Source organism: Nicotiana attenuata, unplaced genomic scaffold (assembly GCF_001879085.1).
Source record: "Nicotiana attenuata strain UT unplaced genomic scaffold, NIATTr2, whole genome shotgun sequence".
Lineage (NCBI taxonomy): Eukaryota > Viridiplantae > Streptophyta > Magnoliopsida > Solanales > Solanaceae > Nicotiana > Nicotiana attenuata.
Window position 1 is genome coordinate 1 of NW_017673482.1, and position 12,585 is coordinate 12,585.

Genomic DNA, 12,585 nt, shown 5'->3' on the forward strand with positions numbered 1-12,585 from the left:
CACTCCTAGTTGTGACCGCCATAACATGATTGTTACCCCCTTTCGGGTTCACTACCGTATCACTTGGTAGCGCACCTTTTGGGCGGGTATTTAAAGCTTGAGAGATTTGTCCTATTTGCACCTCTAGGTTCCGGATAGATGTGTTATGCGAAGCCAATTGTGCGTCAGAATCTTGGTTCTTTTTCATCATCTGCTCGAACATCATTTCTATCCGTCCCATATCACTTCCAGAAGAACTAGGCCCTTGTGACTGAAAGGGGGTGGATTGTTTGGTTGTTGGAACATGGGGGGCCTTTGAAAGCCTTGCCCCCTACCACCATTATTCCACCCTCCTTGATTGCTATTGTTGTTGTTCCAATTGTTGTTGTTCCCATTCCAATTGCCTTGGTTATTACCTTGATTACCCCAATTGTTGTTTTGATTGTTATTGTTCCAATTGTTGCCACCCTGTTGTTGATTATTATTATTCCAATTGCCGCCTCCTTGTTGATTGCCCCAATTGCCTTGGGGGCGCCATTGTTGATTCCCTTGATTTCCTCTATAGTTATTGACATTCCTCACTTTGATCATCAAAACACTCGTTCGAATAACCACCACCATCATTGTTGTTGTCAAACTGCTCACCGCTACCTTGAGGTTGTTGTTGCCCTCTTTGCCTCCTTTTTAGCATAGAAACATTCTCCATAGCATTGACTTGGCACGGGTTTTGTACTTGTTGCAATTGCGCCTTCGCCAACTGATTCATTGTTGTTGTATGTTCGGCAATAGCTTGGCTATGATCACTCAACTCCTTTTGCAAATGGATGACCGTGGGGTCACCTTGGGGTACATTCGCTCAGCTTTGCCATGCCGAAGAGGTGTCCGCCATTTCATCAAGTACGTTACATGCCTCTTAGTAGGAAAGTTTCATAAAGTTCCCACCGGCCAATTGGTTCACAATGCATTGATTTGTGGTGTTGATGCCCCTATAGAAAGTCTGCTGGATCATCGCCTCAGTCATGTAGTTGTTAGGGCACTCCTTCACCATTGTTCTATATCGCTCCCAGATCTCATGCAATGGCTTCGTTGGCATTTTCTTAAAGGCTAGAATCTCATCCCGAAGAGCCGCCATATGACTTGGAGAAAAGAACTTGGCAATAAATTTGTCCGCCAATTCATCCCATGTGGTGATAGAATGATTTGGTAACCTTTCTAACCAATCCAACGCTTTGCCCCGAAGAGAAAACAGGAAAAGCCTCAATCTCAACGCATCTTATGACACGTTTGTTTGTTTGCTGCCCCAGCAAGTATCTACGAACCCCTTCAAGTGCTTGTATGCATTTTGGTCGGAGGCGCCCGTAAAATATCCCCTTTGCTCGAGCAAGGTCAACATGACATTTGTGATTTGAAAGTTCCAAGCCCGGATTCGGGGAGGAACGATAGCACTCGCGTACCCTTGATTAGGAAGAAATCTTGGGACCGCTCTTGGCGGTGGCGGAGGAGGGTCTGGAATAGGATTGTTGTCATGTACATTAGCATTGGCATTTCGACCTCTCCGTGGTACTTGAGGTACCGGAAGCTCATCTTGCTCAACATCTTCAACCTCCTCCCCCACCAAGGCATTGCCAAGAGGGTCATTTCCGTTTAGATCCATGTGTACCTGATGGATCAACACAAATAAAGTTAGTAAAAAGAAGGAAAGAGAAGCAAAACACAAAACTAGCTACACAAATAGTCAACACCGTAAGCTCCCCGGCAACGGCGCCAAAAAGTGATTATCGCGCAGCGGACTCAACCATAGGAAGAGTGGGCGCTAATACTTTTACCCAATAGTGGTATCGGGGTCAATTTCCACAGGGAGCTAGAAAGGGAGTTGGATATTTGCTTAGCCTAGAAATGCGTGTTTGCTTCTAATTGATCTTCTATCATTTTTGGGTTTTTATGATTATCAACTACAATTTAACAACGACTAATTATAACTAAATTATGCTAAGATATTAATTATAGGTTGTATGCAAGATAGAGAAAGGCACTAGGGTCGTGGCATTTACCTAGGTGGTCAACTAACGGGTAGAGATTCCTAATACAAGAATGATGATTATGGAGCTTATGCTATAACCGTTGCACGATTGCACTCACTCTCACACCTCTCGGTAGAAAGAGTGATTTTGCCCAATTGACTCTCTCGAGACCAATTGGGTAGGCTAACAATCCAAGCAACTTATGGTTCAAGTTGGGTAATTACTCTCTCGAGGTTTTACCCGTTAATTCTACCATTCTCATGGGTCCATTCCAATTCCTTGTTGGATTAATTTTGGAGTCATAGACACTCTTTCTCAAGAAGAGTCAAGACTCACTAAGCTAGACTTAGTGTTTGCAACCACTAAATCCTAGTTAAAACATAAAATTAACCCAAATATCAAACACCCAACATCATTCAAGCATTAAAAAATCACACCCATTAATTACCCATACTAGGGTTGAGCCACAACCCTAGCTAATGGGTTTAGCTAGCCATAATAGCAACAGAAATTGAAGAAGTAGTAGATAAAATCAACATATTAATTAACTAAAATGTTAATCTACAAGAATCCACGATAAAACAAGATGAAAATGCCCAAAATAGGCTAAAACTTGAGTCTCACGAGTGCTGCTGCTATCTGATATCTAAAACTTGACCTAGAAATAATAAAATATTCTATTTATACTATGCCAGAAAAACTGAACAAAAATACCCCTGCGGGGTTGGCGCGAACTGCGCAGAAATGCAGCGCGGCCGCGTATGGGTCTTGGCCTTCGATCATTCACTACTGAAGCTGGGGACGCGGACCGCACAAAAGAGGTAGCGCGACCATGCAGGCTAATGGGTGCGGACCGCACAACAATGAAGCGCGACCGCGTGGACACCAGCGCTGACCGCGTAGAAAAGAGTGCTGACCGCGCATGGAAACCCCTGAAATGGATGCTCTCTGAATCTCCTAGCGCGGCTGCGCAGCAAATCAGTGCGGTCCGCGCTAGGTCCTTTTGTCCCTACTTCATTGAGTTTTGACGCTTGAGCAGGTTTCACTCCGTTTCGAGCTGATTTTTGACTTTCGCCATCTTGTCGCTCAAACCTGCAATCAAGCGCACTTTGTAAGCATTCTGGTCTATTTTATGACAATTCACACATAAAGCATAGGCAAGTATGGGCATAAAACGTGTTAAAATCACAGTTATCAGTCACGTCTCTAGCATCATCATGTTGTACCCTGTCTTTAAGGACAAGCAAATGCGGGTCGTCATACTGACACTCTCTGATGCGGTCATACAAGGAAGACCGAGAAACCACACAAGCCAACACCCGACTGGGCTCTGAAATATCTAGTCTCACAAATCGGTTGGCCAAGGCCTGAACATCGACTGCAAATGGCCTCTCCTCAACTGGAATGTATGCCAAGCTCCCCATACTCACCGCCTTTCGGCTCAAAGCATCGGCCACTACGTTGGCCTTCCCCGGGTGATACAGAATGGTGATGTCATAATCCTTAAGTAACTCTAGCCACCTCCGCTGCCTCAAATTAAGATCCTTTTGCTTGAACAAATGCTGAAGACTGCGATGATCAGTGAATACCTCACAAGATATGCCATACAAGTAATGCCTCCAAATCTTCAATGCATGAACTATAGCAGCTAGCTCCAAATCATGAACGGGGTAGTTCTGCTCATGGGGCTTCAACTGACGAGATGCATAAGCAATAACTCTACCCTCCTGCATCAATACACAACCAATCCCAACTCGCGAAGCATCACAATATACCGTATAAGAACCTGAAGCTAACGGCAAAACCAATACTAGAGTTGTGGTCAAAGCGGTCTTGAGCTTCTGAAAGCTCTCCTTACACTCGTCCGACCATACAAATGAAACACCCTTCTGAGTCAACTTGGTCAAGGGCGATGCAATAGAGGAAAATCCCTGAACAAACCGGCGATAATAGCCTGCCAACCCAAGGAAACTACGAATCTCTGTGGCTGAGGACGGTCTAGGCCAACTCTGCACCGCCTCTATCTTCTTCGGGTCAACCTGAATACCCTCGCTGAACACCACGTGTCCCAAGAAAGCCATTGTACCGAGCCAGAACTCACATTTGGAGAACTTTGAATAGAGCCTCTCCTCCCTCAATCTCTGCAATACAACTCGCAAATATTGCGCGTGCTCCTCTTGACTACGCGAGTATACCAGAATGTCATCAATGAACACTATGACAAATGAATCCAGATAAGGCCGAAATACACTGTTCATCAGATGCATGAACGCTGCTGGGGCATTGGTCAGCCCGAAAGACATGACAAGAAACTCATAGTGACCATATCTAGTCCTGAAAGCAGTCTTACGAATATCTGCATCCCTGATCTTCAACTTGTGATAACCCGAACGGAGATCAATCTTGGAGAACACCCTCGATCCCTGAAGCTGGTCAAACAAATCATCAATGCGAGGTAGGGGATACTTGTTCTTAATTGTTACCTTGTTCAATTGCCAATAATCGATGCACATTCTCATTGTGCCATCCTTCTTCTTTACTAACAGAACTGGCGCACCCCAAAGTGACACGCTAGGCCGAATGAACCCCTTATCTAAGAGCTCCTGAAGCTGCTCCTTCAATTACTTCAACTCCGCTGGTGCCATACGATATGGCGGAATAGAGATGGGTTGAGTGCCCGACACCAGGTCAATACCAAAATCAATATCCCTGTCCGGTGGCATGCCCGGCAGGTCTGCAGGAAATACATTGGGAAACTCCCTCACAACCGGAACGGAATCAATGCTAGGAGTCTCAGCTCCAACATCCCTCACAAAGGCAAGATACAAGAGGCAACCCTTCCCAATCATACGCTGGGCCTTCAAGAAAGATATCACTCTACTAGGAACATAATCAGTCACATCACGCCACTCGATCCGCAGTACACCCGGCATAGCCAAAGTGACTGTCTTAGCATGACAGTCTAGAATAGCATGACACGGAGATAACCAATCCATGCCCAGAATGACGTCAAAGTCTGCCATGCTCAATAGCAATAAATTAACTCGGGTCTCCAGACCCCCAATAATCACAACACATGACCGGTACACACGGTCCACAACAACAGTATCGCCCACCGGGGTAGACACATGAACAAGTAAAGAAAGAGACTCCCAGCGCATACCCAAATAATGAGCAAAATATGAAGACACATATGAATAGGTGGAACCTGGATCAAATAGTACCGAGGCGTCTCTATGGCAGACTGAAACAATACCTGTAATGACAGCGTCTGAAGCAATGGCATTTATCCTGCCCGGCATAGCTAGAAACGAGCCTGGCCATCGCCTGATCGACCTCCACCTCTGGTACGACCCCTCGCTGCCTGATCTCCACCCCTAGCTGGCTGGGCGGGTGATGATGTAACTGGAGCAGAAGTCGAGGGATGAACCCTCTGCTGATGCTGACTGCCACGAAGTCGAGGGCACTGCCTCCTCAAGTGACCAAACTCTCCGCACTCATAACAACTGCCCGGTGATGGAGATGGGGACTGAAGGGAACCCCTCGCACCGGAGTGACTAGCAGATGCACTCGGCGCAGAAGAACCCTGAGCTGATGGGGCATGAGATGAACTCTGAGCTGGGAGGGCGCTGAGTGAAGACTGACCCTGCTGGGGCCCATGATGACCACGGCCTGAAGATCCCCCACGATACTCTGGACGGGCCGACTGAGCAGGCCTGAAAGAACGACCTCTACCATGCTAGAACTGGCCCCTCGAAGGAGCACCACTGTAACTGCCCGATCCACGAGGCCTCTTGGCCTCCCTCTCCTCTCGCTCTCTACGGCGAACTGACTCGATCTCACGAGCGATATCCACCACCTCCTCAAACGTAGCACCCAATACCCTCTCTCTAGTCATCAAAATACGGAGATGGTAATTAAGGCCATCCACAAACCTCCTGATCCTCTCATGGTCTGACGGAACCATCCAAATATCATGACGGGCCAAATGTGAAAACCTCATCTCGTACTGAGTCACTGTCATATCCCCCTGTGTCAACCACTCAAACTGCCTACGCAGCTCCTCTCTACGGGACTGAGGTACATATTTCTCTAGAAAAAGAGCGGAGAACTGCTGCCAAGTCAGGGGTGCTGCACCGACAGGCCTACGCCTCTCAAAGTCCTCCCACCAAGTAAGAGCAGTCCCCGTGAACTGAAAAGTAGTAAATGCCACACCACTCGACTCAAGGATCCCTGCCGTACAGAGCATACGCTAACACCTATCAAGGAAACCCTGGGCATCCTCGCCCTAAGCACCACTGAATGTCGGAGGCTGGAGCCTACCAAACCTCTCGAGATGACGCTGCTCATCGTCTGGCATAGCTGGAACCACGAAGCCTTGAGCTGGTGCAACCTGCTGAGCTGGAGGTGCCTCTGGCGTCTGTAGTCCCTGCACTACCTGCTCAGGTGTGCGAGCAGCGGGGGTTTGATTGCCTCCGCCCGCCTGTGAAGTAGCTGCTGCTGCTGTGGTGGCTGAAACTGCCTGAGCCAGGCCAGTGCAAACCGATAATATCTATGCTAAGGCCTCCTGAAGACCCGAAATCACGATAGGCACAGCTAGTGCCTGAACAGGTGCTGCTGGTGTGTCCACAGCTGGAGCCTGATCCTGAGCTAAGGCAACTAGTGGATCAGCAGGTGCTACCCCGGTTGCTCTGCCTCTGCCACGACCACGACCGCGTCCACGGCCTCTGGTGGCCTCAGTAGGTGGTACTGGTGGTCGTCCGCCACGTTCGGTAGCTCGTGTCCTCACCATCTGTGAGAGAATTGAATGATAGAAGTTTAGTTCTCAGTTCAACAAAGCCGCACGACAAGAATTTCAAGAATGTGAAGTTTTCCTAAAGGTTCTGCAGCTTCCCGAGGATAAGTACAGACGTCTCCGTACCGATCCACGAGACTCTACCTACCGGCTCATGACTCGCGAGACCAAGTAACCTAGGCTCTGAAACCAACTTGTCACGACCCCAACCCCACTCGTGATGGCACCCAACACACTACTAGGCAAGCCCGACCAATTTAATAACCTTAACCATTTTTATCCAGTTCATGAATTAATTAACACAGATAAATTACTAAGTCATAATACTGAAATTCTGAAATGGAGTTAAAACATGCGAAAATCCCAAATATCAATACTACTACACAGCCCGAAGAATCCGGTGTCACAAGTCTAAGCCTCTAATACATGAGTATCAACCTACTACATATCGTTCTAGAGAAATGCGGAAATGAAACAATAAGATAGAAGGGAAGATCAGGACTGCGGACGTCATGCAGCTACTTTGATACTCTCGGATATGCTGCTCGGCAGAGAAATCCTCACTCAACCTCAGATGTACCTGGATCTGCACGCAAGGTGCAGGGAGTAATGTGAGTACTCCGACCCGGTGAGTAATAAACATAAATAAAGGCTGAGGATAAGAAATCCTGAATAGGCACAAAACAGTCTATAAATGCAACAATTTAAGCAAAGTAATATAAAGTCCGTAAACCAATGAAAACAGTAAGGAAAATACAGCAACAGATGAGTAAGTAAATAACAGTCAAATATGAAATGCAACACATAGTCCGGTACTCTCTAGTACCCGCTGCGGCGTGCAGCCCGCTCCATCTATTTATCGTCGACGGCGCTCACTGGGGGTGTGCAGACTCCGGGAGGGGCCCCTTACGGCCCAAGCGCAATAATAAGCCATCTCGTGGCATCAACTAGGCCCTCGGCCTCATATCAATATCAATACAATACCGCTGCGGCGTGCAGCCCGATCCCATACTCAATCCAGAATCACATAAGCCCCTCGGGCACAGTAATATAGAATATTCAGCCCAAACTTCATTAAAAATATTAATTAAGTTTCAAGTTTGAGAAAATGTGGCTGAGTTTGCAAAATAGCATTAATTACTAGAACTGAGTTCAATAGAATGTAAAAATGGTAAGAAACCAGTAATAGCAATCCCTAAAGGATTCAATCAGTTGGCACGAAGCCCAAATATAGCAATCAGCTCAACTTATAATGATAATAAGTAAATTTCAATCAAATACGCAGTATATTCATCTACCGGGACGGACCAAGTCACAATCCCCAACGGTGCTCTACCCCACGCTCGCTATCCGGCGTGCAAGTCACCTCAATATAGCACTACGTTGTGCAAATCCAGGGTTTCAAACCCTCAGGACATCGTTTACATCTATTACTCACCTCAAGCCGGCTAAAATCCTAGCTCGCTATGCCCTTGCCTCGCAAATCGACCTCCTCGCGTGTCGAATCTGGCCAAAACCACAACGAATATGTCACAATATGCCAATGGAACAATACCCAATCGAAAACAATCGAAAAATAGCAAAAATCTCGAAATTAGCAAAACCCGAGCCCCGAGCCCACTTCTCGAAAATTAGAAAATTTTACATCAACGGGTTCCTTATCTCACCACGAGTCCATATATACCAAAAACTCCCAAATTCGAGCTCAAATGGGCCATCAAAACCAAATTTGAAATATCGAATTTCAAGCCCTAGTTCTTCCCCCTTTTGCTAAGTTTTCATGAATTTCTAGGTTGATTCTACAACTAAATCATGTTTTTAGTTCATAGAACTCACCTCCAATCAATCCCAGTCGAAACCCTCTTCAATTCCCGTCCAAAAGCTCTCAAGGATGCTCAACAATGGTGAAAATAAGACTTAGTTCGCGGATGAAATGTTAATAAAAACCCTTCTGCCCAGCTGGTATTTACTCTATGCGAACGCGAGGGCTCTCTCGCGTTCGCGATGAACAGAACTTGCCTCTGACCAAATTACCCTTCGCGAACGCGGGGCTCCACCCGCGAACGCGAACCTTCAGCTGCTCCAACTACGCGAACGCGAGATCCATGTGCGGGTCCTCAATTCCTCTTATGCGAACGCGAGACACTGCCCGCGAACGCGATGCACCAGAACTCGAACCTATGCGAACGCGAGACCCAGATGCGAACGCGAAGAACAAAAACTCAGGGCCCCAAATCCTTCTACGTGAACGCAATGGCCCACTCGCGTTCGCGAAGACCAATATCCTGTTGCACAGACTGCTGCATTTTCTGCAACATTTTTCCAAGTTCAAACCTCCCGTTAGCCATCCGAAATCACCCCGAGGCCCCCGGGACCTCAACCAAAAGCACCAACACATCCTATTACATCATTCAAACTTGTTCCAATCATCAAAACATCTCGAACAACACTAAAACCATCAATTCTCATCGAATTCAAGCCTAAGTTCTTTAAAACTTCCGAAACACGCATTCGATCAAAAATCCAACCAAATCACCTCGGAATGACCTAAAATTTTGCACACACATCCCAAATCACATAACGAAGCTACAACATCTCTAGAAATTCCATTCCGACCCTCGTATCAAAATCTCACCTATCAACCGGAATTCGCCAAAATACTAACTTCGCCAATTCAAGCCTAATTCTACATCGGACCTCCAAAAACACTTCCGATCACACTCCTAAGTCACAAATCATCCCCCGAAGCTAACCGAACCATCGAAAATCATATCCGAGCCCTCTAACGCATAAGTCAACATCCGGTTGACTTTTCCAAGACGAACCTTCCTTACAGAGACTAAGTGTATCATTTCCTTCTAAAACCAATCCAAATCAACTCGTTCACAAGACTCTTATAATGAAGCATAAAGAAGCAGAAAGTGGGGAAAACGGGGCGGTAACTCATGTGACAACGGGTCGTGTCATCACACTACCATCGATCTCTCCATGATTAATCCACACAAAGTAATTCTCTATAAACCCCTTCCTATAAAGATGACTCTTAACTTCCTCCGGTTTTCCAAACTTCATACAGTCGCACCTAACACAAGGGCACCTAATTACTCCTTCACTTCGGTATGGTGGAAGTGACATTGCATGTCTAATAAAGTCATCAATCCCTTCTACAAAATCCTCCCACAATTCCCGCCGATTAGGATAATTCCTATTGTACATCCAAGTACGATGTTCCATCTATACAAATAAAACAAGAACAAATTAATTTAGTTAATTCATATCCTAATCTTTTTTTTAGTTAATTAATTTCATATCCTAAAATTTCAATTCATATCCTAAATTTTCAATTTATAAACTAAAAGTTCAATTTTATAAACTAAAAGTTCAATTCATATCCAAAAAGTTCAATTCATACACTAAAATTTCAATTCATATCCAAAAGGTTCAATTCATAAATTAAAAGTCCAATTCATATCCTAAAATACTCAATTTATAAACTAAAATTTCAATTTATAAACTAAAAGTTCAATTCATATCCAAAAAGTTCAATTCATAAATTAAAAGTTCAAATCATATCCTAAAATTATAATTTATCCTAAAATTATAATTTATAAACTACAAGTCAAATTCATAAACTAAAATTCCAATACATAAACTAAAAGTCCAATTCATATCCTAAAAGTTCAATTCATATCCTAAAATTTTAATTTATAAACAAAAAGTTCAATTCATAAATTAAAAGTTCAAATCATATCCAAAAATTACAATTTATAAACTACAAGTCCAATTCATAAACTAAAATTCCAATACATAAACTAAAAGTCCAATTCATATCCTAAAAGTTCAATTCATATCCTAAAATTTCAATTTATAAACTAAAAGTTCAATTCATATCCAAAAAGTTCAATTCATAAATTAAAAGTTCAAATCATATCCTAAAATTATAATTTCTAAACTACAAGTCCAATTCATAAACTAAAATTCCAATACATAAACTAAAAGTCCAATTCATATCCTAAAAGTTCAATTCATATCCTAAAATTTCAATTTATAAACTAAAAGTTCAATTCATAAACTAAAAGTCCAATTCATATCCTAAAATACTCAATTTATAAACTAAAAGTCCAATTTATAAACTAAAAGTTCAATTCATAAACTAAAAGTTCAATTCATATTCAAAAAGTTCAATTCAAATACTAAAATTTCAATTCATATCCAAAAGGTTCAATTCATATTCTAAAATTTCAATTTATAAACTAAAAGTTCAATTCATAAACTAAAAGTCCAATTCAAATCCTAAACCCTAGATTCTAACTAAACTATCAAGACAATACAAAGTATAATTCAAATCTAACTAAGCTAAGTTCAACACTAATTAAACTAATTAGTTAATAAAATTAATTAACAAAACTAATTAAAACAAGACCTAAACCCTAATTCTCAATAAAATACATTGTTCAAAGAATTGAAAGTACACTAATTGAAACAATAAACTACAATATTGAAATAATTGAAACAAAAACTAGAAATAACAAGAATTCAAGGTTATAATTCAAACATAGGTTTTTTTAGGTGGTAGAAGGAGTANAGGGGGGGGGGGGGGGTACGGTCGAAAACGACTAGNTTTGGTATGGCGGAAGTGCCATTGCATGTCTAATAAAGTCATCAACCCCTTCTACAAAATCCTCCGGCAATCCCCACCGATTAGGATAATTCCTATTGTACATCCAAGTACGATGTTCCATCTATACAAATAAAACAAGAACAAATTAATTTAGTTAATTCATATCCTAATCTTTTTTTAGTTAATTAATTTCATATCCTAAAATTTCAATGCATATCCTAAATTTTCAATTTACAAACTAAAAGTTCAATTTATAAACTAAATGTTCAATTCATAAACTAAAAGTTCAATTCATATCCAAAAAATTCGATGTCACGACCCGTTTTCAAAATAGGTCGTGAGGGCGCCTGACACCCTTGTCAGGCAAGCCATTGCGGAAATATTACTAAAATAATCATATTGTTTTTAATTAGAATAAGTGGAATAAACACTCAACTTGAAATTTAAAACCCGGAGAGATAAATACCATAATAAAATAGTTACACAACCCCAAAATAATCGTCTACCAAAGTGTGTGCCAGAACCTGGTGTCACAAGCTATGGGCAACTAGTAGAATATACAACCCAAAAGAATACCACACTACCCTACTGTCTGGATCAGAATAGACAGAATATAACAATACAAAAGAAAGACTTCTTCGGCTGCGGATCGGCATGGAAGGAAAGCAGCTCACCGTAGAAGTCCCAAGTCTGCTCACGAATACGCACCAGAGAAATAACCGGATCCACCTGCCTCAGACCCTGTACATTTAAGTACAGAAGAGTAGCATGAGTACATAAACAATATGCACCCAGTGAGTATCCCGGCTAATCTCGAAGAAGTAGAGACGAGAGGTCGACTTGATACTCACTAAGGTCAGATAATATTATAAGTGTAAGTTTAACAATGAGAACTCTTTAATAGGCAAAAGTTTACAACAAGGCATATAAGTCATATACTCGCTAAGATTCAGATTTAATCAATTACTTCAGTTACAATTATTAATTCCTTTCGAGTCATGGAAAACAACAGTTCTAATATCTAACACTCTCAGGCAAAGCTATATAAGCATGCGCAAATATGTCGAGGCGACGACCCAATCCAACAGAAATAAACTATGCACTTGCCAGGGTCGACGGCGTGCCTATAGATGCATCTGTTCATACCGAGGCGGTCGGCCCGATCCACA